A 25959-nucleotide genomic window follows, 5' to 3' on the forward strand; every position below is an offset into this window, starting at 1 on the left:
GGGATGACATACTATACTCAGGAATATTTATTGGGTTACGCAGAAGGCTGCCAGTTTCAAGAGGGCCCAAAGCAGTAAAGAGATTAGTGTGAGTCCCATGCTCTAGTGTAAACTTTACTGCCTCTTTTGCCACATGGCCTAGCAAATAAGAAAATAGTTTATGTATCTCTGGTGGTTAAGAATCATAGGTGAAGCTTTCTTTGAACCCTTATATGATCACTATAGTACTTATCTCCAGTGTTTTAAAATGTGTTTTCTGCAGTCAAAAACTATGCTTGGTATAACAAAACACCCTTGGCCTGGTACACCCTAGTAAAGATTGAGAACTCGACAATGGGATAAGACATAATAACCTGACATGCTAATCACGACCCGTGAATCATTAGATCTGCTGAATCACAAAGTCAGGCAGCCACAGAAGCAACATTTTTCATAAGTGGAAGTGCTGCATCCTGGATTGGGCTGTAACAAATTGTTCAGACTTGATTACATGTACTGCTGGTACCCCAAAGTCTTTCTCTCAACTCAACAATGGTAGCTTGAGGAAAGGTTTCTAATGATCAATAAATGGACAAGGACATGTTACAGGACCAATTCCCAGGCCAATAAATGAGATATATTTGTCCTAATAAAAAATAGGCTACTGCCATATTAGAGCCTCAATGAAGAGAGTCCTCGAGGACAGTGTTGAGAAAATACTTCCAATAGGCAGAGACATGAGTTCTCCCTGGACAAAGCCATAGATAGGTGAGATATGTATAGTGATTTCTGGTGAGCGGTGAGCAGCCTTGCTTGGTTGTTCAGAAGCTTAGAAAAAAGATTTAAGAACTGGAACTAGCATTATGAAGTTGAAGAGACCACAAACATCACCAGTTTTGTCTCATCAATATTGTTAGAGGATGCTCTCAGTGAACAGGTTGAGTTAATGACTTAGCCTTCTTATGTCCCTAACCACCCTAGTGCTCAGATAGTTAAGACAGTGACCATGGTAGCAGAGACAAAGAATACATGTGGTATCAATAACACGGCTCTTTCACATAAAGACCAACCTAGCTATTATCACTATTGAGTGACCAACTTGCTACGGGCAGAGACTCACACACCAGACACCAGGAGCCTGTTGATCACATCAGTTCCATTCCATATCAAGTGGTACAATGATTCTCACATACCAAACTGATTCATATTCTAAATATGGCTTGTCTTCTAAGCCTCTAGTATCTCCAAGAGCAAGACCACCTCAGGGTTTACACAATGCCTTCTGCACTGATGTATCTCACACAGATTGTCTTAGACCAAGGCATGCAACAATGCGCTCATTAAAATGTGTAATATCACTCAGACACAGCTGACCTGAGAGGTGGCTGAATGGAATACGGAACGGCCAGTGAAGGCTCAAACCAGGCACATTGTTGAAGTGTTCTTCTAAAGAATAATTCATAGTCACGATGTCAATGACCAGAATGTGCTACTGTGTCCCTAGAATATGCAGGTCTCGGAACAAGTAGCAGAAACACCTTGCCTAAACATTTCTAATTTGTCCTTCCCTTCCCTTTATTCTTAGGATATGATAGATTTGAGATTCTAGTTTTTAGGTTATGGTAGTGGGTAGGAGGAATATAAAATTTGGCTCAGAAAGACAGTAAGGGTTTTTCTTAGACTATGACTCATACCAGGAAACTAAAGAATGCAGAAAGGAGTCATTGCTCTTGCTGAGATAATCTACCCTATTTATTAGGAGCTAGGGCTGCTCATACACAGAATAAAGGAATAAATACATTGTAATTCAGTAGATTCACTGAAAATCTCTTGCAGTTTGAAATTTCAGTGATAATGGTGAATAGGGCAATTCAACAACTGCAACCTGACAAGAGCAAGGCAACTAAAGCTTCAGAAACCATGAGGATGAAGGTTCATGCTATCCTGTAGGGCAAACAACCAGAAGAGGCTAAATGCTACCAGCAGATATGGTGAATGTAGAATGGTTTATGGAGGCAGAAATGATACTCTGTAGACCTAAGAGAGCTGCAGCAGTGAAGACTGTATCTTATTTTTTAACCATTGTTAACAATTTGTATTGCTCCTTTCAAGGAGGAAGTAAGAGTATCTTTTTCTCAGATATTTATCAGATATAATATCAGATATCATGGAAGATACTAGATCTGAGTAGTGAAAGGGATTGACATTTTGCACTTAATTTATGAGTCTTCCCAGATTTATCTGGCCACACCTGCCTTCCAGGTTTTGACTCTGTGGCATGCCCATCTATTAATGCCTATGGTTATCTCATTATCCCCTGAGAGGATATCCAGCTTCCATTCCTCTGGCCATAGTAGGTTGAAGGAATTCTCATATATTAACTCAACCAACTGGATTAATGACAACTGTTTCCTCTTCTTCCTCCCAGAGTCAAATGAAGTGTCTACATCATAAGACAGGCAATCTGTCTCATCCAGAGACTTCTTGGTTGGTCATGTAGCACAAATCAGAAGGAAAACAGAGTAATTATCCCATGAGCCTAATTTGGCCAACAAGAAAAGAAAGATTAGGAAGAACCAGCAGATCAATTTCTCTTTCTCTTTCTCCTTGTCAGAATGTTCTGAGATATAGTACTCTCAGAGAGCCTTTCTGCAGATTCCCTATACTTTCAAACAATCAGGTAAGTTTTCTGTGAAACTCAGTAGTTCATTATCATGTAGTTTATTTTTATCATACACTAGATCCAAATTCTCTTGCTATGCTGAAATAAACATGATAAAGTATTAGCACATATTTTCCCCATTAGGTTTTATTTTCTATGCTACTTGGACTATGAAAAAGTCTTACTATAATTTTAGCCATATCTACACTCAAATGCTTAATTCATCTTTCATTTGTAAAATATATTATTTATTTTCATAGCCATCAATTATTTTGTCTGCTCTTTAGGATGCTTTTCTACATCCACTTTGTCTCCTCCTATTAGAAATAATTTTATTTGGCCAGGCACAGTGGCTCATGCCTGTAGTCCCAGCATTTTGGGAGGCTGAGGCTTGCAGATCACAAGGTCAAGAGATTGAGACCATCTTGGCCAACATGGTGAAAACCCATCTTTACTAAAAAATACAAAAATTAGCTAGTTGTGGTGGCATGCACATGTGGTCCCAGCTACTTGGGAGGCTGAGGCAGAAGAATTGCTTGAACCTGGGAGGTGGATGTTGTAGTGAGCCAAGGTCACACCACTGCACTCCAGCCTGGTGCCTGGTGGCAGAGCGAGATTTTGTCTCAAAAAAAAAAAAAAAAAGAAAGAAAGAAAGAAAAGAAAAGAAATACTTCTACTTTTATTTATTCTTCATATTTTTATTCTTGGAAAGCTATTTGGTCAAAGATTTTGTCCAATTGATAGCAACGTTATTGTTCTGATGATGTTCCTAATCTATTTGTGTGTGTTTGTGCATGCATTTGCATTATTTTCCTACTTTTATTTTGTAATACCTTTGCAGAGCTTATGTGATGGTTCACTTTTTCCTTTTGTTAGCTTTGTTTTAAAAACTGAGATCTTCCTCATGTATATGGGAACTCAGGCTGGCTTGAATGTTCAATATATTTTAAGCACTGTGTGTTACATATGTCCTTAAAAGCCATACTTCTCATCTGCAGCTCAGAGTATTAACTGTGAACTGAGCACAGTGCAGAATTCATCCCCCAGCACCTTCCCACTTCACCAATAAATTGTTTAATTTTATTTATTTATTTATTTATTTTAATTTTTTATTGGATTATAAGTTTTGGGGTACATGAACAGAGCATGCAAGACAGTTGCGTAGGTACACACATGGCAGTGTGCTTTGCTTTTCTTCTCTCTGTCACCCACATTTGGCTTTTCTCCCCAGGCTATCCCTCCCCACCTCCCCCTCCCACTGGCCCTCCCCTTTTCCCCCCAATAGACCCCAGTGTTTAGTACTCCCCTTTCTGTGTCCATGTGTTCTCATTTTTCATCACCCACCTATGAGTGAGAATATGCGGTGTTTCATTTTCTGTTCTTGCATCAGTTTGCTGAGGATGATGTTCTCCAGATTCATCCATGTCCCTACAAACGACACAAACTCATCATTTCTGATTGCTGCATAATATTCCATGGTGTATATGTGCCACATTTTTCCAATCCAGTCTATTATCAATGGGCATTTGGGTTGACTCCAGGTCTTTGCTATTGTAAACAGTGCTGCAATGAACATTCGTGTACATGTGTCCTTATAGTAGAACGATTTATAGTCTTTTGGATATATACCCAGTAATGGGATTGCTGGGTCAAATGGAATTTCTATTTCTAAGGCCTTGAGGAATCGCCACACCATCTTCCACAATGGTTGAACTAATTTACACTCCCACCAACAGTGTAAAAGTGTTCCTTTTTCTCCACATCCTCTCCAGCATCTGTTGTCTCCAGATTTTTTAATGATCGCCATTCTAACTGGCGTGAGATGGTATCTCAATGTGGTTTTGATTTGCATCTCTCTGATGATCAGTGACGATGAGCAGTTTTTCATATGATTGTTGGCCTCATATATGTCTTCTTTCGTAAAGTATCTGTTCATATCCTTTGCCCACTTTTGAATGGGCTTGTTTTTTTTTTTTTTTTTTTTTTTTTTTCTTTTTTAAATTTTTATTGGATTATAGGTTTTGGGGTACATGAGCAAAGCATGCAAGACAGTTGCGTAGGTACACACATGGCAGTGTGCTTTGCTTTTCTTCTCCCCTTCACCCACATTTGGCATTTCTCCCCAGGCTATCCCTCCCCACCTCCCCCTCCCACTGGCCCTCCCCTTTTCCCCCCAATAGACCCCACTGTTTAGTACTCCCCTTTCTGTGTCCATGTGTTCTCATTTTTCATCACCCACCTATGAGTGAGAATATGCGGTGTTTCATTTTCTGTTCTTGTGTCAGTTTGCTGAGGATGATGTTTTCCAGATTCATCCATGTCCCTACAAACGACACGAACTCATCATTTCTGATTGCTGCATAATATTCCATGGTGTATATGTGCCACATTTTTCCAATCCAGTCTATTATCAATGGGCATTTGGGTTGATTCCAGGTCTTTGCTATTGTAAACAGTGCTGCAATGAACATTCGTGTACATGTGTCCTTATAGTAGAACGATTTATAGTCTTTTGGATATATACCCAGTAATGGGATTGCTGGGTCAAATGGAATTTCTATTTCTAAGGCCTTGAGGAATCGCCACACTGTCTTCCACAATGGTTGAACTAATTTACACTCCCACCAACAGTGTAAAAGTGTTCCTTTTTCTCCACATCCTCTCCAGCATCTGTTGTCTCCAGATTTTTTAATGATCGCCATTCTAACTGGCGTGAGATGGTATCTCAATGTGGTTTTGATTTGCATCTCTCTGATGACCAGTGACGATGAGCATTTTTTCATATGATTGTTGGCCTCATATATGTCTTCTTTCGTAAAGTATCTGTTCATATCCTTTGCCCACTTTTGAATGGGCTTGTTTGTTTTTTTCCTGTAAATCTGCTTGAGTTGTTTGTAAATTCTGGATATCAGCCCTTTGTCAGATGGGTAAACTGCAAAAATTTTTTCCCATTCTGTTGGTTGCCAATCCACTCTAGTGACTGTTTCTTTTGCTGTGCAGAAGCTGTGGAGTTTCATTAGGTCCCATTTGTCTACTTTGGCTTTTGTTGCCAATGCTTTTGGTGTTATGGTCATGAAGTCCTTGCCTACTCCTATGTCCTGGATAGTTTTGCCTAGATTTTCTTCTAGGGTTTTTATGGTGCCAGGTCTTATGTTTAAGTCTTTAATCCATCTGGAGTTAATTTTAGTGTAAGGTGTCAGGAAGGGGTCCAGTTTCTGCTTTCTGCACATGGCTAGCCATTTTTCCAAACACCATTCGTTAAACATGGAATCCTTTCCCCATTGCTTGTTTTTGTCAGGTTTATCAAAGATTGTATAGTTGTATGTATGTTGTGTTGCCTCCGGTGCCTCTTTTTTGTTCCATTGGTCTATATCTCTGTTTTGGTACCAGTACCATGCTCTTTTGATTACTGTAGCCTTGTAGTATAGTTTGAAATCCGGTAGTGTGATGCCCCCTGCTGTGTTCTTTTTGCTTAGAATTGACTTGGCTATGCGGCCTCTCTTTGGTTCCATATGAAGTTCATGGTGGTTTTTTCCAGTTCTGTGAAGAAAGTCAATGGTAGCTTGATGGGGATAGCATTGATTCTGTAAATTACTTTGGGCAGTATAGCCATTTTCACGATATTAATTCTTCCTAACCATGAACATGGAATGTTTCTCCATCTGTTTGTGTCCTCTCTGATTTCGTTGAGCAGTGGTTTGTAGTTCTCCTTGAAGAGGTCTCTTACGTTCCTTGTGAGTTGTATTCCAAGGTATTTTATTCTTTTTGTAGCAATTGCAAACGGCAGTTCGCTCTTGATTTGGCATTCTTTAAGTCTGTTATTGGTGTAGACGAATGCTTGTGATTTTGCACATTGATTTTATATCCTGAGACTTTGCTGAAGTTGCTTATCAGTTTCAGGAGTTTTTGGGCTGAGTCAATGGGGTCTTCTAGGTATACTATCGTGTCGTCTGCAAATAGAGACAATTTGGCTTCCACCTTTCCTATTTGAATACCCTTTATATCTTTTTCTTGCCTGATTGCTCTGGCTAGAACTTCCAGTACTATATTGAAAAGGAGTGGTGAAAGAGGGCATCCTTGTCTAGTGCCAGATTTCAAAGGGAATGCTCCCAGTTTTTGCCCATGCAGTATGATATTGGCTGTTGGTTTGTCATAAATAGCTGTTAATACTTTGAGATACGTTCCATCGATTCCGAGTTTATTGAGGGTTTTTAGCATAAAGGGCTGTTGAATTTTGTCAAATGCCTTCTCTGCGTCAATTGAGATAATCATGTGGTTTTTGTTTTTGGTTCTGTTTATGTGGTGAATTACGTTGATAGACTTGCGTATGTTGAACCAGCCTTGCATCCCCGGGATGAATCCTACTTGATCATGATGAATAAGTTTTTTGATTTGCTGTTGCAATCGGCTTGCCAATATTTTATTGAAGATTTTTGCATCTATGTTCATCATGGATATTGGCCTGAAGTTTTCTTTTCTCGTTGGGTCTCTGCCGGGTTTTGGTATCAGGATGATGTTGGTCTCATAAAATGATTTGGGAAGGATTCCCTCCTTTTGGATTGTTTGAAATAGTTTTAGAAGGAATGGTGCAAGCTCTTCCTTGTGTGTCTGGTAGAATTCAGCTGTGAACCCATCTGGACCTGGGCTTTTGTTGTGTGGTAGGCTCTTAATTGCTGCCTCAACTTCAGACCTTGTTATTGGTCTATTCATAGTTTCAGCTTCCTCCTGGTTTAGGCTTGGGAGGACACAGGAATCCAGGAATTTGTCCATTTCTTCCAGGTTTACTAGTTTATGCGCATAGAGTTGTTTGTAATATTCTCTGATGATGGTTTGAATTTCTGTGGAATCTGTGGTGATTTCCCCTTTATCATTTTTTATTGCATCTCTTTGGTTGTTCTCTCTTTTATTTTTAATCAATCTGGCTAGTGGTTTGTCTATTTTGTTGATCTTTTCAAAAAACCAGCTCTTGGATTTATTGATTTTTTGAAGGGTTTTTTGTGTCTCAATCTCCTTCAGCTCAGCTCTGACCTTAGTTATTTCTTGTCTTCTGCTGGGTTTTGAGTTTTTTTGATCTTGGTCCTCTAGCTCTTTCAATTTTGATGATAGGGTGTCAATTTTGGATCTCTCCATTCTCCTCATATGGGCACTTATTGCTATATACTTTCCTCTAGAGACTGCTTTAAATGTGTCCCAGAGGTTCTGGCACGTTGTGTCTTCGTTCTCATTGGTTTCGAAGAACTTCTTTATTTCTGCCTTCATTTCGTTGTTTACCCAGTCAACATTTAAGAGCCAGTTGTTCAGTTTCCATGAAGCTGTGCAGTTCTGGGTCTGTTTCTGAATTCTGAGTTCTAACTTGATTGCACTATGGTCTGAGAGGCTGTTTGTTATGATTTCAGTTGTTTTGCATTTATTGAGCAGTGCTTTACTTCCAATTATGTGGTCAATTTTTGAGTAGGTGTGATGTGGTGCTGAGAAGAATGTGTATTCTGTGGATTTGGGGTGGAGAGTTCTGTAAATGTCTATCAGGTTTGCTTGCTCCAGGTCTGAGTTCAAGCCCTGGATATCTTTGTTGATTTTTTGTCTGGTAGATCTGTCTAGTATTGACAGTGGGGTGTTAAAGTCTCCCACTATTATTGTGTGGGAGTCTAAGTCCTTTTGTAAGTCCTTAAGAACTTGCCTTATGTATCTGGGTGCTCCTGCATTGGGTCCATATATGTTTAGAATCGTTAGCTCTTCTTGTTGTATCGATCCTTTTACCATTATGTAATGGCCTTCTTTGTCTCTTTTGATCTTTGTTGCTTTAAAGTCTATTTTATCGGAGATGAGAATTGCAACTCCTGCTTTGTTTTGCTCTCCATTTGCTTGGTAAATCTTCCTCCATCCTTTTATTTTGAGCCTTTGTGTATCCTTGCATGTGAGATGGGTTTCCTGGATACAGCACACTGATGGGTTTTGGATTTTTATCCAATTTGCCAGTCTGTGTCTTTTGATTGGTGCATTTAGTCCATTTACATTTAGGGTTAATATTGTTATGTGTGAATTTGATACTGCCATTTTGATGCTAAGTGGCTGTTTTGCCTGTTAGTTGTTGTAGATTCTTCATTATGTTGATGCTCTTTAGCATTCAGTGTGATTATGGAATGGCTGGTACTGGTTGATCCTTTCTATGTGTAGTGCCTTTTTTAGGAGCTCTTGTAAAGCAGGCCTGGTGGTGACAAAATCTCTGAGTACTTGCTTGTTCGCAAAGGATTTTATTTTTCCTTCACTTCTGAAACTCAGTTTGGCTGGATATGAAATTCTGGGTTGAAAGTTCTTTTCTTTAAGAATGTTGAATATTGGCCCCCACTCTCTTCTGGCTTGTAGTGTTTCTGCCGAGAGATCTGCTGTGAGTCTGATGGGCTTCCCTTTGTGGGTGACCCGACCTTTCTCTCTGGCTGCCCTTAGTATTCTCTCCTTTATTTCAACCCTATTGAATCTGACGATTGTACGCCTTGGGGTTGCTCTTCTTGCGGAATATCTTTGTGGTGTTCTCTGAATTTCCTGCAATTGAGTGTTGGCCTGTCTTGCTTGGTGGGGGAAATTTTCCTGGATGATGTCCTGAAGAGTATTTTCCAGCTTTGATTCATTCTCTTCATCCCCTTCTGGTACACCTATCAAACGTAGGTTAGGTCTCTTCACATAGTCCCACATTTCTTGGAGACTTTGTTCATTCCTTTTTGCAGTTTTTTTTCTAATCTTGGTTTCTCGTTTTATTTCATTGAGTTGGTCTTCGACTTCAGATATTCTTTCTTCTGCTTGGTCAATTCGGCTATTGAAACTTGTGCATGCTTCGCGAAGTTCTCGTATTGTGTTTCTCAGCTCCTTTAATTCATTCATATTCCTCTCTAAGTTATCCATTCTTGTTATCATTTCCTCAAAAATTTTTTCAAATCTTTTCTCAAGGTTCTTAGTTTCTTTGCATTGATTTAATACATGATCTTTTAGCTCAACAAAGTTTCTCATTATCCATCTTCTGAAGTCTAATTCCGTCATTTCATCGTAGTCATTCTCCGTCCAGCTTTGTTCCCTTGCTGGTGAGGAGTTTTGGTCCTTTCTAGGAGGCGAGGTGTTCTGGTTTCGGGTATTTTCCTCCTTTTTGCGCTGGTTTCTTCCCATCTTTGTGGATTTGTCCGCTGGTCGTCTGTGTAGTTGCTGACTTTTGGATTGGGTCTCTGAGTGGACACCCTGAATTTTGATGATGAAGTATTTCTGTTGCTTGGTTTTCCTTCTACCAGTCTAGCCCCTTTGCTGTACAACTGCTGAGGTCCGCTCCAGACCCTGCTTGTCTGGGGTTCACCTCTAGCAGCTGTGGCACAGCGAGGGATGCTACCAGTTTCTTTTTCTGCTATCTTTGTCCCAGGATGTTGCCTGCCTAATGTCAGTCTTTTGGATATAGAGGGGTCAGGGAGTTGCTTGAGGAGACAGTTTGTACTTTATAGGGGTTTAATTGCTGAGCTGTGAGCTGTGTTGTTCATTCAGGGTTGTTAGGCTGCTATGTTTGATTCTGCTGCAACAGAGCTCATTAAAAAAACCCTTTTTTTTTCTCAAATGCTCTGTGTTGAGGGGTTTGGGCTTTATTTTTGGATGTTCGTTGAGGTCCTGCCCAGCTAGGATGCAGACTAGCCACTGTTTGCCTGCCGAGGCTCCACCCTGCTGTTGTGAGGCTCGCCCTGGCTCTGCTGTTCTGCTGTTCTTCGCCAGGCCCTGCTGCGGAGTCTCTCTGTTGTAGCGTGTTGCCTCAGCAACGGCTGGCTGAGTCAGCAGTGGGCGTGTATCTCAGTAGGGACGGGTTGCCTCGGCAACGGCTGGCTGCATCAGCAATGGGCGTGTATCTCAGTTGGGGTGGGTTGCCTCGGTAATGGTGGCCACCCCTCCCCATCAGAGCGTCTCGGGCCGTCTGCACAGGGCTTGTTTGAAATCGCAGTTTTGTTCGTCCCACTGGGCCAATCCTAACGCTCTGTTCCTGCAATCCCCTGGGCTGGCCCACTGTCCAAGTCTAGCTCAGTCTCAAGGCCAGCCCTTTCACATCTCTGGTTGCCGGTTCAACGGGGCACCCGGACAAGTGCACCCTGTGGGGAGCGCTGGGTAGGGCCGGCCGCCGCCACCCCGGCTGCCGACTTTGCCAGGCGGAATATCTGCCTGGCGTCCCGCGTCTCCTCTTCACTTGGGAATTTCCCCGTTCCGTGGGCAACAAAGATCAGTCTGGAAATGCAGCTCAGACTCACCTCTCTGCAGACACAATGAGAACTCCGATCGTGGGTTGTTCTCACAGCGCCATCTTGAGTCCTCCCCAAATTGTTTAATTTTAAAAAATGTGTAAGAGGTTTATCATTTGATTCTGTAACCATTGCTTCTTTTAAACTCTAAACCAGTGATTGGAAAAAGAAGAAGAAGGAGAAGAAGGAGAAGGAGAAGGAGAAGGAAGAAGAAGGGAAGAAAAATGTCCTGTGTGTCAGTATTGTGTGGGAAAAGAGTGTTCTTGAGACACTTTTTAAAGATCTGCAATGGGAGGCGACTTATTTCTACAGTGTCCTTCACCTCTGTATCACTTCAATGATTTAGAAACCCTTCATTTTATTTAGCAGTTCTAGGTTTCATATAGTCCTAATTTAATTGAGGATGGAGTATACACTCCTGTTTTCTATTCTCCTTACTGCCTTGGATATGAGAGTGAAAGCCAAAAACAGCTCAAAGTCCATTTTCTAGACCTTACTTTTTAATAACAGAATCTTGGTTGCTGAAAGTTCTCTCTTTCAGATGGAATGTTTGACCCTGTAAATTTGGGGAATCTGGGAGAGCTTTAGGTGAAGTGGCAGAAAGTCCACTTTCAAGTTGCTTAATCCAAAGCATGCCAGAAAAAAGAAGAAAAAGCAAACAAAGCAAAAAGACAAAAGTCTAAATAGTCTAGAGGTCATGTTAAGTCCTTGTATTTCTATATCATTTTGTTTTTCATATATGTGTCTCTCACTTGCTCTTTCAAATAAAATACTGTATAGTAACTAAGATATGTTTTATTATTTTCATTTATTATATTATTATCTCTCATTTATTAAAAGAAACCAGACTTCAGAGCGCTTATGTTGCCTGATGTAATTTATGACTGATGATATTAATGACATTTCTTTGAATATCAAAAGTGATAGTTAAAAGAATAATAAGTAATTCATGATTGAATATTAAAAGACAATAAAATTTAAATAAGACTGCTCTGCAAAACAACTTTTTCAGGAAAAATAAGGAGGTAAATGTGATAGTTTGTGTGTCAGCTTGGCTAGACTATAGCAGCCAGTTATTTAGTCAAACACTAGTCGGGTGTTACTGTAAATGTATTTTGTAAATGTGATTAACATCTACTATCAGTTGACTTTAATTTAAAAAAATTCCTCATCCATTCAGTTGAAGGCCTGAAGAGTAAATATAGCTAATGTAGACGACGGGGTAATGGATGCAGCAAATCACCATGGCACATATATATCTATGTAACAAACCTGCACATTCTACACATGTACCCCAGAACATAAAGTACAATTAATAAAAAAAGAAGGAATTCTGCTTTGTGACTACATCCTGAACACCTGTTTGTGTTTCCAGCATTTTCTACAGATTTTAGACATGCTAGTTCCCACAATCTGGTAAGCTAATTTCTTAACATAAAAGAAATATCCCTCTCATTCTCTATCTCTCTCTGTTTATATATGTATATTATGTGTGGTATATATACATTAACTATTCATATACAAATATCTATGTCTTTATATATAACATACATATAATATGTAAACCAATAATATAAATTAAGATATACACGTGTGTCTATATTATACACATGTATACTATATGTGTGTATAATGCATATATATTATATCTGTTTACATATTATATATGTATACAGAGATATTTGTGCATATACAATATAAATATTTGTGTGTGCATATATCTATAAAAAAGATTGGTTCTAGCTCTCTGGAGGACATTGACTAATACAATGAGATATAGTCATACTAAGGTAGCTTTATCATCCTATTTTAAAAGAACTCTGTAGGAAGAATGGCTGAGAAACCTGTACCTCTGGATTCTGGTCCTGTTACAAGTGGGTTCTGTGCTCACTCTAAAGGATCCTCCAGGCCACTTTGATTAAAAAAAAAAAAAAAACTCCCACAGGGACATGTTTATATTTTGAACAATTGGGGATAAAGAACTATCATCTTACATGGTAAGAATCTCAACAATAAATCAGGAGGAGACAGTATATAGATTAAACTGAAGGTAGAAATGATGCACACATTTAACAAAGGGGTAAATATGACAAAGTCAGAATTATTTTAAATTAGGCATGTCAAAATGTATCATATATGGGAGAAATGGAATTTAATATTTATATGATAAAAAGGGTAATTGTATTATGAATGTATAGAATTAGTTACTTTTACATTAAACATAATTAATAATCACTAGTACAAATCTCTGTTTCTCCAGTGCAGCTTTGGAAATGGGAGAGCTGGAGTGGAGAAGTCAGGCAAGTGTTGAAACTACATGTTAAGAATGTTCAGCTGAGTCTTAGGAAAGTCCTGAAACGAGTGGAAGCAAATACGTTACCCCGGGTAACTAAGAAGTAGTTCACATAGTTTAGCAGAATTAAAACACAGACAAACAAACCTCGTTCGAAATTGTAAGGTGAAGGTGGAATGAAATACAGCGTGAACACATGCAGTGTTCTTGGGGTTTGCTTAGAATTTGGGAAACACACAGATCCATAAACTTACAGGAAATCCTAAGACATCCAGGACTCTGAGTTTCATCACTTGAAGATTATGATGAGCATTTTAAGTGACTCCAAAGTTTAAATAAGAAACCTAAAGTTGGCCAGGCATGGTGGCTCACGACTATAATCCCAGCACTTTGGGAAGCCAAGGTGGGTGGATCACGAGGTCAAGAGATCAAGACCATCCTGGCCAACATGGTAAAACCCCGTTTCTACTAAAAATACAAAAATTAGCTGGGCATGGTGGCACATGCCTGTAGTCCCAGCTACTTAGGAGGCTGAGGCAGGAGAATTGTTTGAACCCAGGAGGTGGATGTTGTGGTGAGCCGAGATTGCACCATTGCTCACCAGCCTGGGTATCAAGAGCAAAACTCCGTCCAAAAGAAACCTAAAGTTAATTACAAAGTTGTGACATTAAAACCAAAATGAATGAGATGTGAATACATTTTCTTTATAGAGTGATGGTATTTTTTTTTCTTATTTTTTTTATTGCATTTTAGGTTTTGGTGTACATGTGCAGAGCATGCAATACAGTTTCATAGGAACACACATGGCAGTGTGTTCTGTTTGCTTTCACCCCTTCACCCACATTTGGCGTTTCTCCCAAGGCTATCCCTCCCCACCTCCCCCTCCTACTGGCCCTCCCCTTTTCCCCCCAATAGACCCCAGTGTTTAGTACTCCCCTCTCTGTGCCCATGTATTCTCATTTTTCATCACCCGCCTGTGAGTGAGAATATGCGGTGTTTCATTTTCTGTTCTTGTGTCACTTTGCTGAGAATGATGTTCTCCAGATTCATCCATGTCCCTACAAACGACACGAACTCATCATTTCTGATTGCTGCATAATATTCCATGGTGTATATGTGTCACATTTTCCCAATCCAGTCTATCATCAATGGGCATTTGGGTTGATTCCAGGTCTTTGCAATTGTAAACAGTGCTGCAATAAACATTCGTGTGCATGTGTCCTTATAGTAGAATGATTTATAGTCCTTTGGGTATATACCCAGTAATGGGATTGCTGGGTCAAATGGAATTTCTATTTCTAAGGCCTTGAGGAATCGCCACACTGTCTTCCACAATGGTTGGACTGATTTACACTCCCACCAACAATGTAAAGGTGTTCCTTTTTCTCCACATCCTCTCCAGCATCTGTTGTCTCCAGATTTTTTAATGATCGCCATTCTAACTGGCGTGAAATGGTATCTCAATGTGGTTTGGATTTGCATCTCTCTGATGACCAGTGACGATGAGCATTTTTTCATATGACTGTTAGCCTCATATATGTCTTCTTTCGTAAAGTGTCTGTTCATATCCTTTGCCCACTTTTGAATGGGCTTGTTTGCTTTTGTATTTTTTCAAATACAAAATTCTCATGTTAAAGACATGAGAATTGGTTTAAGCTGAAGAAAATAATTTTAGTTTTGAATTAGAAAATTTGAATTTTTTGCAGAGAATATTATAACCCACTTTTTTTTCAACTGTAAAACAATATACTTTTGGACTTTTCTGGCTAATATAAGGTAATGAAAATTGTGTATATTTCAAGATAAATTGAAGCATAGGGAAAATCTAATTCTTATTTGGGATTCTTTGCTGATTTTCTTAATGAAGTGTTATTTGTTTTTTTTTTTCTACTGACTTACCACAGTATGGCATCTTGTAGCCTGAGGAAGTTAAGTAAGACAATCATTCTTTACACTCATTTTTCAGTTTGAGATACACATCAGTGAATTTCAAATTCTGCAAGGGAAAGTCTCTTATAAGGTTGGAAGTAGAGGAAGATTATTGTTTCAGAAAAAAATTAGATCACCTTGGATTTTATTTTTAAAAATTAGACTTATGAATTCAGAAGCTTTGGGGTTGGGAGTAAGAGAAGAATACATTATTAACAACAAAGGTAGCAGGTATTGCTCCTGCTGAGTAGATGGTCCTATAGTTTCTCATCCAAAGCTTGTTAATCGACTGAAACGTTACAGAGAGGAGAATTCTGGCATATTAACACCACAGGACATTGATAAATCATAAAATAATAAAAATGTGGAATTTCTTCTAAAAAGATCTCAGAGTATAAATTTCATCTTAGCCCTGGTTCACTGATCTTAAGGGAAGCCTCAAGATCCATGTTCTCAGTTGATTTTCTGTTAGTTTATAGAAATTGCATTTTGATAGAGACATGGATTTGTCTTCACTTGAACATCTTAAAAAATTAACCAACAGTGATTTTAGTTTGAAAGGCTAATATAATGAATATTTTTAATTACAAAAATATTTTCTAAAACAAACCCAAGATTTACGGAGTTTGAGTGATTGCCACTAATGTCACAATTATTGCATTCATTTATAAAAGTTCTTGCAGGCTGGGTTCAGTGAGATGGATTGTCAGTTGCAGTTGCCATGATAGTCCTAAGTATTTAGGCACAGTAATGCTATCATCTCCATTTTATGAATGGAAAAAAATGAAAAACCAAAGAAGTTAACCAGCAAACATTTGTAGAAATGGGTAGTGGAGTTAAGTGAACTCAATTTATGTATCACAAAAGATAAAATGTTAAAATATGTCAGACTGATGATTAAGAGAAGAGCATTATAATATGCTTCCAATTTTTAGAAAGACATGACCAATGTATCTTTTATCTGAAGATCTTTCTTCACTGATAGAAAAATTCACAATGTCTTGCCCAGTAATTTCCACTCCCCTGTACTCTTGTTGTAGTAGAATTATCCAGTACTTATTTTTCTAGGCCCCCATGTGTTTACAGGCTTTATGACACCACTTGTTTCTGCTGGACAATTGTAGAAAGTTAATTTTGTAGAAACGCTTGTCTACTAGGCACATAGTATATGTTGGCTTTCCTAACTCTGACTTCACCCCTAAATGCTCATTCATCCCAATGTGTGAGCGTGTAGCCACACAAAATTAGAAAATCTATTTGAACCACAGTTCCTTGACTTTAAACTACGAATACTAATACGCCTCCATATAAAGTTTTTGTGCTGATCCCATGAGAAAATAAAGGTAAATTGCTCAGATCAGTGACTGAAATATACTATCTAGGTGCAGTATCAGCAACATTAGAAAAAGCAAGAGTAGTAATAGTGGTGGTAGTAGGCAAGGTGGTACTTATAGATAAAGTATTTGCTTTAGTATAGGTTTTCTTTTTTTTGGCTTCTAATTTTTAAAGACATGGAGCAAAAAAAAAGATCATGGAGCAAAACGGAAAAGAGGGAGAAAGTATTTTATTTTGTTTTTCTTATTTAAAGGGAATAGAGAACACAATGCAGTGTTTACTGTACATTTCACATTGTTCAATAATCTTATTCAATCTGTTTCCCTGGGCTTCCTTCAGGTACAGAAGTAAAGAAGGATTTTAAAATACTCTAAAAATAGGGGTTCGTAAATGAGAGAAGCCTGTTCAAAGTCAAGAGTTGGTTGTGAAAGAAAGTAAAATACAATATTACTGCTCAACCTCGATTCAGGTGAATATAGTGATAACAAGAAAATGGGTTTAAGTTAATGCGTTACCAGTGGAGACATTGTTGGGTAGCATTTTTTATAACAATTTTTAATTTTGGAAGTGCCTTATTTATATACTATCTTCTTTATTATTTGTAACACAGCTGAGAGTCTCGGCAAAGATTGTATAACCATTTTACAGCAGAAAATTCAGGCTTAAAGCAATAGGTCATTTACTTAGTATAAAAGAGGCAACACATATCTAACTAGTGCTATAAAATTTTTATCCTAATGCACACTGAATTTTTTTCTATATTGTTTTATAGTCTTCCACTCATAAGATTACATGATTAAAGAATACTGCCTTTTACCTTTTCTATAGTAGACTATTTTTTAATCTCATATAAGATAGGATAAATGCAAAAATACATCTAAGGCAAAATCATCACTAGATGTTAAAAGCTCCATTTTTATTTTCCAGAGAACTGTTGAGTGTTTTCCAACTCTGACATGTTTCTAGTTCCTAAAAATGTAACCAAATATATACACAATGACTTAAATGTATAATTAAATAGATTTCAAAAGGAAGTTGAATTCATCTTTACAAATCATTATCATGTATCTTGGTTTTTGACTCTATCAATAAAGAACTTACTGAAAGATGAAGTACAAAAAGCCTGACTTTTAATGACTAATTGATATACAATTTTAACTTTAGAATATCAATTGAGTGTGTATGTGTGTATATGTATGTATATAAATAAACTTTTTTTAGTCAGCATTTTTTTATTTTCCTTTTAAGTAAATTTGTTTTTCAAGTTAGAAGACTTTATTTCTGGAACTATCAGGAGTATCATTAGATTATACAATTCAGAACTTCTATTATAATAGACATATCTATATGAAATCATTTATCAATCAAAGTATTAATATTCAAATCTAATTAGAATTTTAAACCATCTACAGTCTTCTTTATTTTCTTTCTTTTATGTGGTAACAAGGAGCCAAAATATGTACCCTGATTTGGGAGTGATACACATTTTAAGAAACCAGTGTGTCTATTTTCTCTTAAGGAAAAAATAAGTCTATTACTGAAAGAGTGGTGTTAATTGAAAAGTTAATCCATGTAACTAATCCCAGACACTGTACCTGGCAGATGTATGGCTATTTCTAAAAGACTTCAAGCATTGTTTAATGCTTCTTTATGTGAGTTTTGGTAAATTGTTAGCTAAGATATCTGCTGACATTGAAAGTGAAGAAGTTGCCATTTCTTGTGCCATATTTTCTTCAGTCATGGTAAGAATTTGTTGCTTAAAGTGTCAACATGTACCACACCCTGATTAGAAACAACGTGTTTCTCAGTTGTAGTTGCATTCTTGTGACTGCCAAAACATAAAATAATATATATTTTAAAGACAGATTTCTAGACATTTCTTATTTTTTATTGTCATATAAAACCTTAAGAACAGATTTTAAAAATGATCTACAGCCCTGTCATCAATTGAATCAACTTGACAATTGTTTTTGTTTCTGTATTATTCAAAATTAAATAGCTATAATTATAAACAGCTTGTTAGTAGTTTTCTAAATTTTTGATATTTTGAATAGTTCGCAAAAGATAGAAGAAAGAATCTTTTTAAAAAAATTCCAGTGAAGTAGTAAAATTAACATTATTTGGGGTTTATATGTGGTTATTCTTGAATAATAAAATAAATCAAGTTGGACTCTAGACTAGTTCCTTCATTTGATTTTTACCTATACTCTGGCATAATGTGCCATGAAGCTTTTTTCAATATAAAGTTTTTCATTTCAAAATAAAAATATTATTAAGCATCACTGCTCAGTAAAAGAAAAGCTGTAACTCTAGCCATATCTATAGTGGCAATAAAATAAGCAGTTAGAATACAAATGCATATCCGTTTATAGCAAAGTAAAATAAGGATTCTCAAGTGACCATGCAGCAATGGTGAGCTGTATATCTCATCTAGCATTTCAGCAGGTCAATCAATCATTAATTAACTTTTTAAAAAATCCTAATTGAGAAGCCCTTTTCTGTTGACAGACATCTCGGGAAATCCTATTTTCAATTTGACAGAATGCCAAGTATTCAAACAGATTGTTTATCTGAATTCAGTGCTCAGAGGCTTCTGTCTGAGATGCAGAATGCATTTTTAACATCATAGTTAGTATGAGTATATTGTCCCACTTTAAAAATATTTATTGCCTAGGCAGTCAAACATCGTCAATCAAAGTTAACCTAGAACATTAATTATTTCAGTATATGCTTTTTTCTAAATTTGTCCAGGCTTCCATTTCTTCCTCATGAGCCACCAAAGGCTAAGGCAGAGACATAAGTATCACGTGTAACATACCTACCCAAGCTTCCAGAATATCAAGCTATTCTATAAATCATTTCACAATCAGAGTCTCCATGAAATTGTGTTAGTTTCTTTCCTTTTTTGAATTATTCTTGTTCCAAATTTCTATAGCTTTAAAAATTATTTTCTAACTAATACACATTAAGAAATGATAGGCATAAAATTTGGAGTTGTATCTGTGCTGGAATCCTAGTTCTTCTACTGCCTGGCTAGATAACCTCAGGCCATTGTGGCAGATACTATTAATCTCTACTGATCTGTGGTTCTCTTCTTCTAGGCACTGGGAGAAGATTGTGACTCTTATCGCCTTGAAGATGATAAGAATGAACTTGAACCTATCTTTGACTAATAAAACATGAGTAGACATTATGTGTATTACTTTTTAGTGGGAACATTTAAGAGCCAGTGTTTGATTTTTTAGAAGCCCACATGCTTAAAAAGCTATAGGCTTTGGCATCTCTTTTAGCCTGAATAATTGGTTTGCCATGATGAGGACAACTGCCCTGTAGAATCACCAGAACCTGCAGCTTTTTTTTAAATAAGCAAGATAATAAACATTTATTATATTAAGACATTTGGATTTTAGGGTTATTTGTTATCACAGCAGAGCCTTCTCTGACCTGAAAGATACTGTTGATTACTTAAACTTGGTAGTCTTCATTTTCTTATCAGTAAAATGATGATTAAAAATACTTAACCCTCAAATGGCTATTGTGACTACTGATTTAAGGATTTATATTTCAAATAATTTAAAAACATGTCTTATAAAGTGGTCAAACATAGCTACAATTCTATCATTTTGTATAATTTCATAGATAGAATGATAGATCCTCATCTTTCTGAGCTCTATTTTGAATAATCTGCCACTTAGGAGCTATCCCTGCCCTAGAATTTCTGAAATGTTCTTCAGCCTGACTGACACTTCCAGTATGTTTAAATAAATAAAATTTGGTTTATCCCAGTGGAAGTATTAATTGATCCATTCATTCACTAACTAAACAAAAGTAATTGAAAAATGATTATGTGCAAACTAGTTCCAGGTGCATTGTCAAGTTTTCTTTTACCATTGAAAAAATTTTCAATTATGTTGCCTCAGTTTCCCTACATAAAAAATAAGGGCAGTAATAAGATTTACCTTCTGCTTATTTCCTGAGTAATTTATGATAATTTATATTTTTATAGATAGTTCTAATTATGAGATAAAGTGACTGTAAGAAAGAAATTATGAGAAAGAAAATACTGCCATTATGAGAGAAAGTGACTGTAAGAAAGAAATTATTAGGGGAAGTAGATACATCTGATGGTGATGTTCCAATAAATCACAGTACTTTCAAAATAGAGTATTACCAAAGACTGGGCAAAAATGCCAAGGTAAATCGAAGGAAAGAAAATTTAAGAATGGCACCTGACCTGTCAGACCCACTTGAGTTTGTTTTGGATCCAGATACTTTTTATTTAAATATATGTTCTTCAAGCTCTGGATTTACAAATAAAATATTTAGTCAAAACAAACTTGATATATATGTAAATATTAAAATATAATATTTTGTTCCAGATCACAAACATAAGTTAGAAGCAGAGTGTAGCTGTATGAAAAGAGAGAAAAAAGAGAGGAAAAATGGATAATGTAAGATAAATGTCAAAAAAAATAGAACCGTATAAGACAAAATGAGCAAAAACAGTGATTAGATAGTTTGATTGACTGATTTGGACCTCAGTTGTATCACTATTTTCACAATAATAATAATATACGACTTCAGAATTCAGTCTTAACAAATATTATCTCCATACTCACAAATATTTTTTGCTGGGGAAGCTCTGTTTCAAATTGCAAGTTTACAAGTTTGCTAGAGTTGGCAGATCAAGCCTGGGCTTATCCAGGTTTGGTTCAAGCCTGTGAGTTTAGTACAATCTGCTTTAATATTAGTCAGTTCAAATTCAAAACTCCTCAAGACATTACTTTTTTGTGTGTGTGAGAAGATAGTGCCCGCTCCCACAGGGGTGAATGATAACACATAATGCCTCTTACTAAGGCCTTGGCTGAGAACTGACACCTGTCACATACTTCAATATTCTATTGGTTGTCAAAGAAAAAATCATATAGTTAAGACCAGCATCATTGAGTTAGGGTTATATCCTTCTTTATGCAAGTTAGGGGTCAGTGTGAATATTTGCTGAGCAATAATATAATCTACCATATGAGGCAAAATTATTATTTAAGTGTGTCACCCTATATACTTGAGCATACATTCAATTTGACTCAAAAGAAAAAGAAAACTGGACAGGGTAACAAAATATAGGGACAGAATTCACTTCAGACTCACAGTAGTTAACACAATATCACAACTATTCATTCTTGGATATGTAATAAAGGGTCTGACTCCGGGATCCTGGCAGCTTTTAAGCAACACCCTTGCCTCTTTCCCTTTGTCCCACCTCGGGACAAGGTGATAAGGAACTCCAGATATTCCGTCCATTGGTACCAGCAGAAAATTAAAACGTTTACCCCAGTTCCTTGTCCTAACTACCATTTAAAACCTGAGGCCTTTCTCACTCTCTGAAGCTATTTTTTAATCAACTTGGAAAGCCTGCCCTACTTGCCTTAGAAAGGCTCATTATTGCATTTTTGCACCCTCTTGGTGCATCTGTGACATCATCAATCATGATATCCAAGCCAAATTTTAGATGAGGATCACTTCTATGTCTACTGTGATTATCGCTAGTGGATTTTTGAAGTAGAATCCCAGAACTACTGGGGACTTTGTTAAAAATTCAGATTCTGGATTCCTACATCAAACTAAATGAATCTGAACTCTGGGCTATAAATAAGCTCCATCAATAATATTAACACAAAATAAAATTAGAAAAAATATTGATGAACTACTGAATTAAGGTAAATCCTGTCAGCTGTTTTGTTCCAATCTTTTTTGTTTTATCACATAAAAGTTAGAAGAAAGCCTTTGTGAAAAGTCTTGCACTTTTCCTCCGTACAGGAATTGTAATAATGCTTTCAAATGATGAACAAAACTAGTTCTGCTTACCTCTTTGTAGTAGCATTTATGACAATTTTACTTAATAACTATTCAAAAAAGCTATATTTAAAATATGCTGTCTTCAATAGATTTTTACCTCCACGAGAGAAGAAATCATGTTTTTCTTGTTCACTACAGCATTTCTGTGTCTATCATAGTGTCTGGTATATGGTAGTTCACTTAATATATACTTACTAAAAGAAAAGAACAGAAATGAGGAAAGAATGTAAGAGAATGAGAAAGACAGAGGCATAAAGAGGGGAAAAGGTAAGAAAGAAAGGAAGAAAAGAAGGGAGGAAAGGAGAAAGGAAAAAAAGAGGAAGGGAGGAAGGAAAGAAGGAGAGAAGGAAGAAAGTGAAAGAGATGGAGGGAGGGAGAAGGGAGGGAAGGAAGGAATGAAGGAGGGAAGGAAGGAAAAAGGGAGGGAGGAGAGAAGGAAGGAAGGAGGGAGGGAGGGAAAGAGGGAGGTAGGGGAAAGAGGGAGAAAGAAAATAAAAAAGGAAGAAGAAAGAACAGAAAGCCAAGATTAGATGGTTTGATATTTTATCTATTTAACAAAAATAGGTATAAATGCATTCAGTCTTTTTCAACAGAGGCTAATATTTTTTAATAATAGTTTTGATAAGCCTACACCACATTGATATTGTTGCTGTGCTTGTATCACCTTGACTTTCATTTTCAATACTCTTTCACTCACTCAGAATACAGTGTTCCTGCATTGTAAGGACACTGATGATGAGTCATGCAAATATTTTTTCAAATTTCACCATATAGATCACTTCCTAAGAATGAACAACCTTGGCCATGTAACTTCAAGTAGCTATCAACGCATGCCATATATCACTCTGTTTTAGTGCTCTGCTTTCTCAGAATTTCTGCAGACTTGTTTATTTACTCTCCCTCACTCTATTCTTTCCACTCACAGCTAATGTAGGTTTCATAAGAGAGCACAGACTACCGTTGTCTTACTTATTTCTCTATTCGTAGCAGCGAAAACAGTGCCTGGAGCTCTAAGTCAATATTAATATTGAGAAAATGAATGAATGAATGAGGCAAAATAGATAATTTGTGTTTTATTAATTCAGAGTAGATTCTTGAAACTAATAGCAAGAAACATCAGTTTGACAGAACTTCATAAGGGCTAAATTATTTGAACAAGACAAATGCTTTTGAGTTTCAAATGGGCTAAGAAACTAAAGGACCTCAAAATTTGAAGTTAATTGTAAAGCCCATGTTTACATGAGAAGCAATGCATGATAAATAAAGAATAAATGATAATGAAGTTCAATATGAAGAATGCATAATAAATAAAGTTTTTATAACCCGTAATAAAATAAAATTTAACCAGCTGGAAAGAAAAGATAACCATCAAGTAGAACATGACCAGATGATAGATCATTAGGGCCCTAATGTGTGTAGCTGACCCTAGAAGGTCCAGGATCAGCATCAAGGACCACACAGCCTCCAACAAAAAGAACATCTTAAGTAATTCATATTAATATATTAGTGGGAGTTGAGTAGAATTAACCTCTACAGATCATCCAGTTCTTGTTCAAAGGAAAAATATATGTATATTAATGTATATGTGTGTGTGTGTGTGTGTATGCATCAGGGCATGAAAAGCAGCCAACATCATATGCATATAAAAATCACCCAATGTATTTTCCTGTAGCAGTGACACATATCTCCTCCAACAAATATTTAGTATTCTCCAGAATTCTCATTTCAACCTCTTCTTTTCAATGACCAGGCAAATATATGTTCCCTAATATTAATGTTGAAGATTAGACAATTTAGGGAAGGGCTTTCTATCATTAACTAGGATTTAATTAAACCACTACAAGATCTTCACAAGAGCTTAAAAAACAGTGAAACATCACTTCTACCCCTCATGCATGTTTACAAATTAGAGAAATAGCAGAAGTATATTTGATCAATTATATTAAAGCATTTCATACTCTTACTGCTGAATGCTAGCATTTGAACATGCATAAGTCCTAAGGACAGAGGTCTTTGTTTTTAGATTTCTTGGCAAAAACTGGCAGAGCAAAAGCATATAAACTTGCCAAGAGGTAGGAACTCACTTGAAATTCAGTACAATAAACGTCACAAAAGGAAAAATTTATGACTTGTGGAATCAGTGAAAGAATGGGGAAAGAAAAAAAGTAGAATAAGATAAAAAAAAAACAGCAACAAACAAAAACACAAGAGAATGCAGAACAGAATAAACAGGTTTAATGTTTACTGACACAAAAACAATAAGCACACCACAAAGTTTATTTTGCTAAGAGCAGTGCCATCTGTGTCAAAGATTGTTATAGTTAATATTTTCAGTGTTTAAATATTAGGAATTTGAGTTGCTTTGAAATCAACCTGTGTAGCAATAAGGGATATTTTCTTGAGAATTTACTTATATCATTAATTATACTACCAACTAATATGATGTTTTTTATATGCAATAATATAGCTAAATTCAAAAAAAAGTAAAATTATGCAAATTTACTAAAATAAACATTGGTAAGCAACTGATTATTATACTTCTGCCTTAAACTTGAAAATATGTTGGACTCAAGATGGCGCTGTGAGAACAACCCAAGATTGGAGCTCGGGTTGAATCCGCAAACGAGACCCAATCGAAAAGTCAGCAACTACGCAGACGATCAGCGAAAAAATCCAAAAAGATGGGAAGAAACCAGCGAAAAAAGGAGGAAAACACCCGAAACCAGAACACCTCGCCTCCCAGAAAGGACCAAAACTCCTCACCAGCAAGGGAACAAAGCTGGACGGAGAATGACTGTGACGAAATGACGGAATTAGAATTCAGAAGATGGATAATGAGAAACTTTTGTGAGCTAAAAGATCATGTATTAAATCAATGCAAAGAAACTAAGAACCTTGAAAAAAGATCTGAAAAAAGATTCGAGGAAATGATAACAAGAATGGATAACTTAGAGAGGAATATGAATGAATTAAAGGAGCTGAAAAACACAATACGAGAACTTCGCGAAGCAAACACAAGTTTCAATAGCCAAATTGACCAAGCAGAGGAAATAATATCTGAAGTCGAAGACCAACTCAATGAAATAAAACGAGAAACCAAGATCAGAGAAAAAAGCGCAAAAAGGAATGAACAAAGTCTCCAAGAAATGTGGGACTATGTGAAAAGACCTAACCTACGTTTGATAGGTATACCAGAAGGGGACGAAGAGAATGAATCCAAGCTGGAAAATACTCTTCAGGACATCATCCAGGAAAATTTCCCCCACCTAGCAAGACAGGCCAACACTCAATTGCAGGAAATACAGAGAACACCACAGAGATATTCTGCAAGAAGAGCAACCCAAAGGCCCATAATCGTCAGATTCAACAGGGGTGAAATAAAGGAGAGAATACTAAGGGCAGCCAGAGAGAAAGCTCGGGTCACCCACAAAGGGAAGCCCATCAGACTCACAGCAGATCTCTCGGCAGAAACACTACAAGCCAGAAGAGAGTGGGGGCCAATATTCAACATTTTTAAAGAAAAGAACTTACAACCCAGAATTTCATATCCAGCCAAACTGAGCTTCAGAAGTGAAGGAAAAATAAAATCCTTTGCGAACAAGCAAGTACTCAGAGATTTTGTCACCACCAGGCCTGCTTTACAAGAGCTC

Source organism: Callithrix jacchus, chromosome 3 (genome assembly GCF_049354715.1).
Source record: "Callithrix jacchus isolate 240 chromosome 3, calJac240_pri, whole genome shotgun sequence".
In the NCBI taxonomy this organism is placed as follows: Eukaryota; Metazoa; Chordata; class Mammalia; order Primates; family Cebidae; genus Callithrix; species Callithrix jacchus.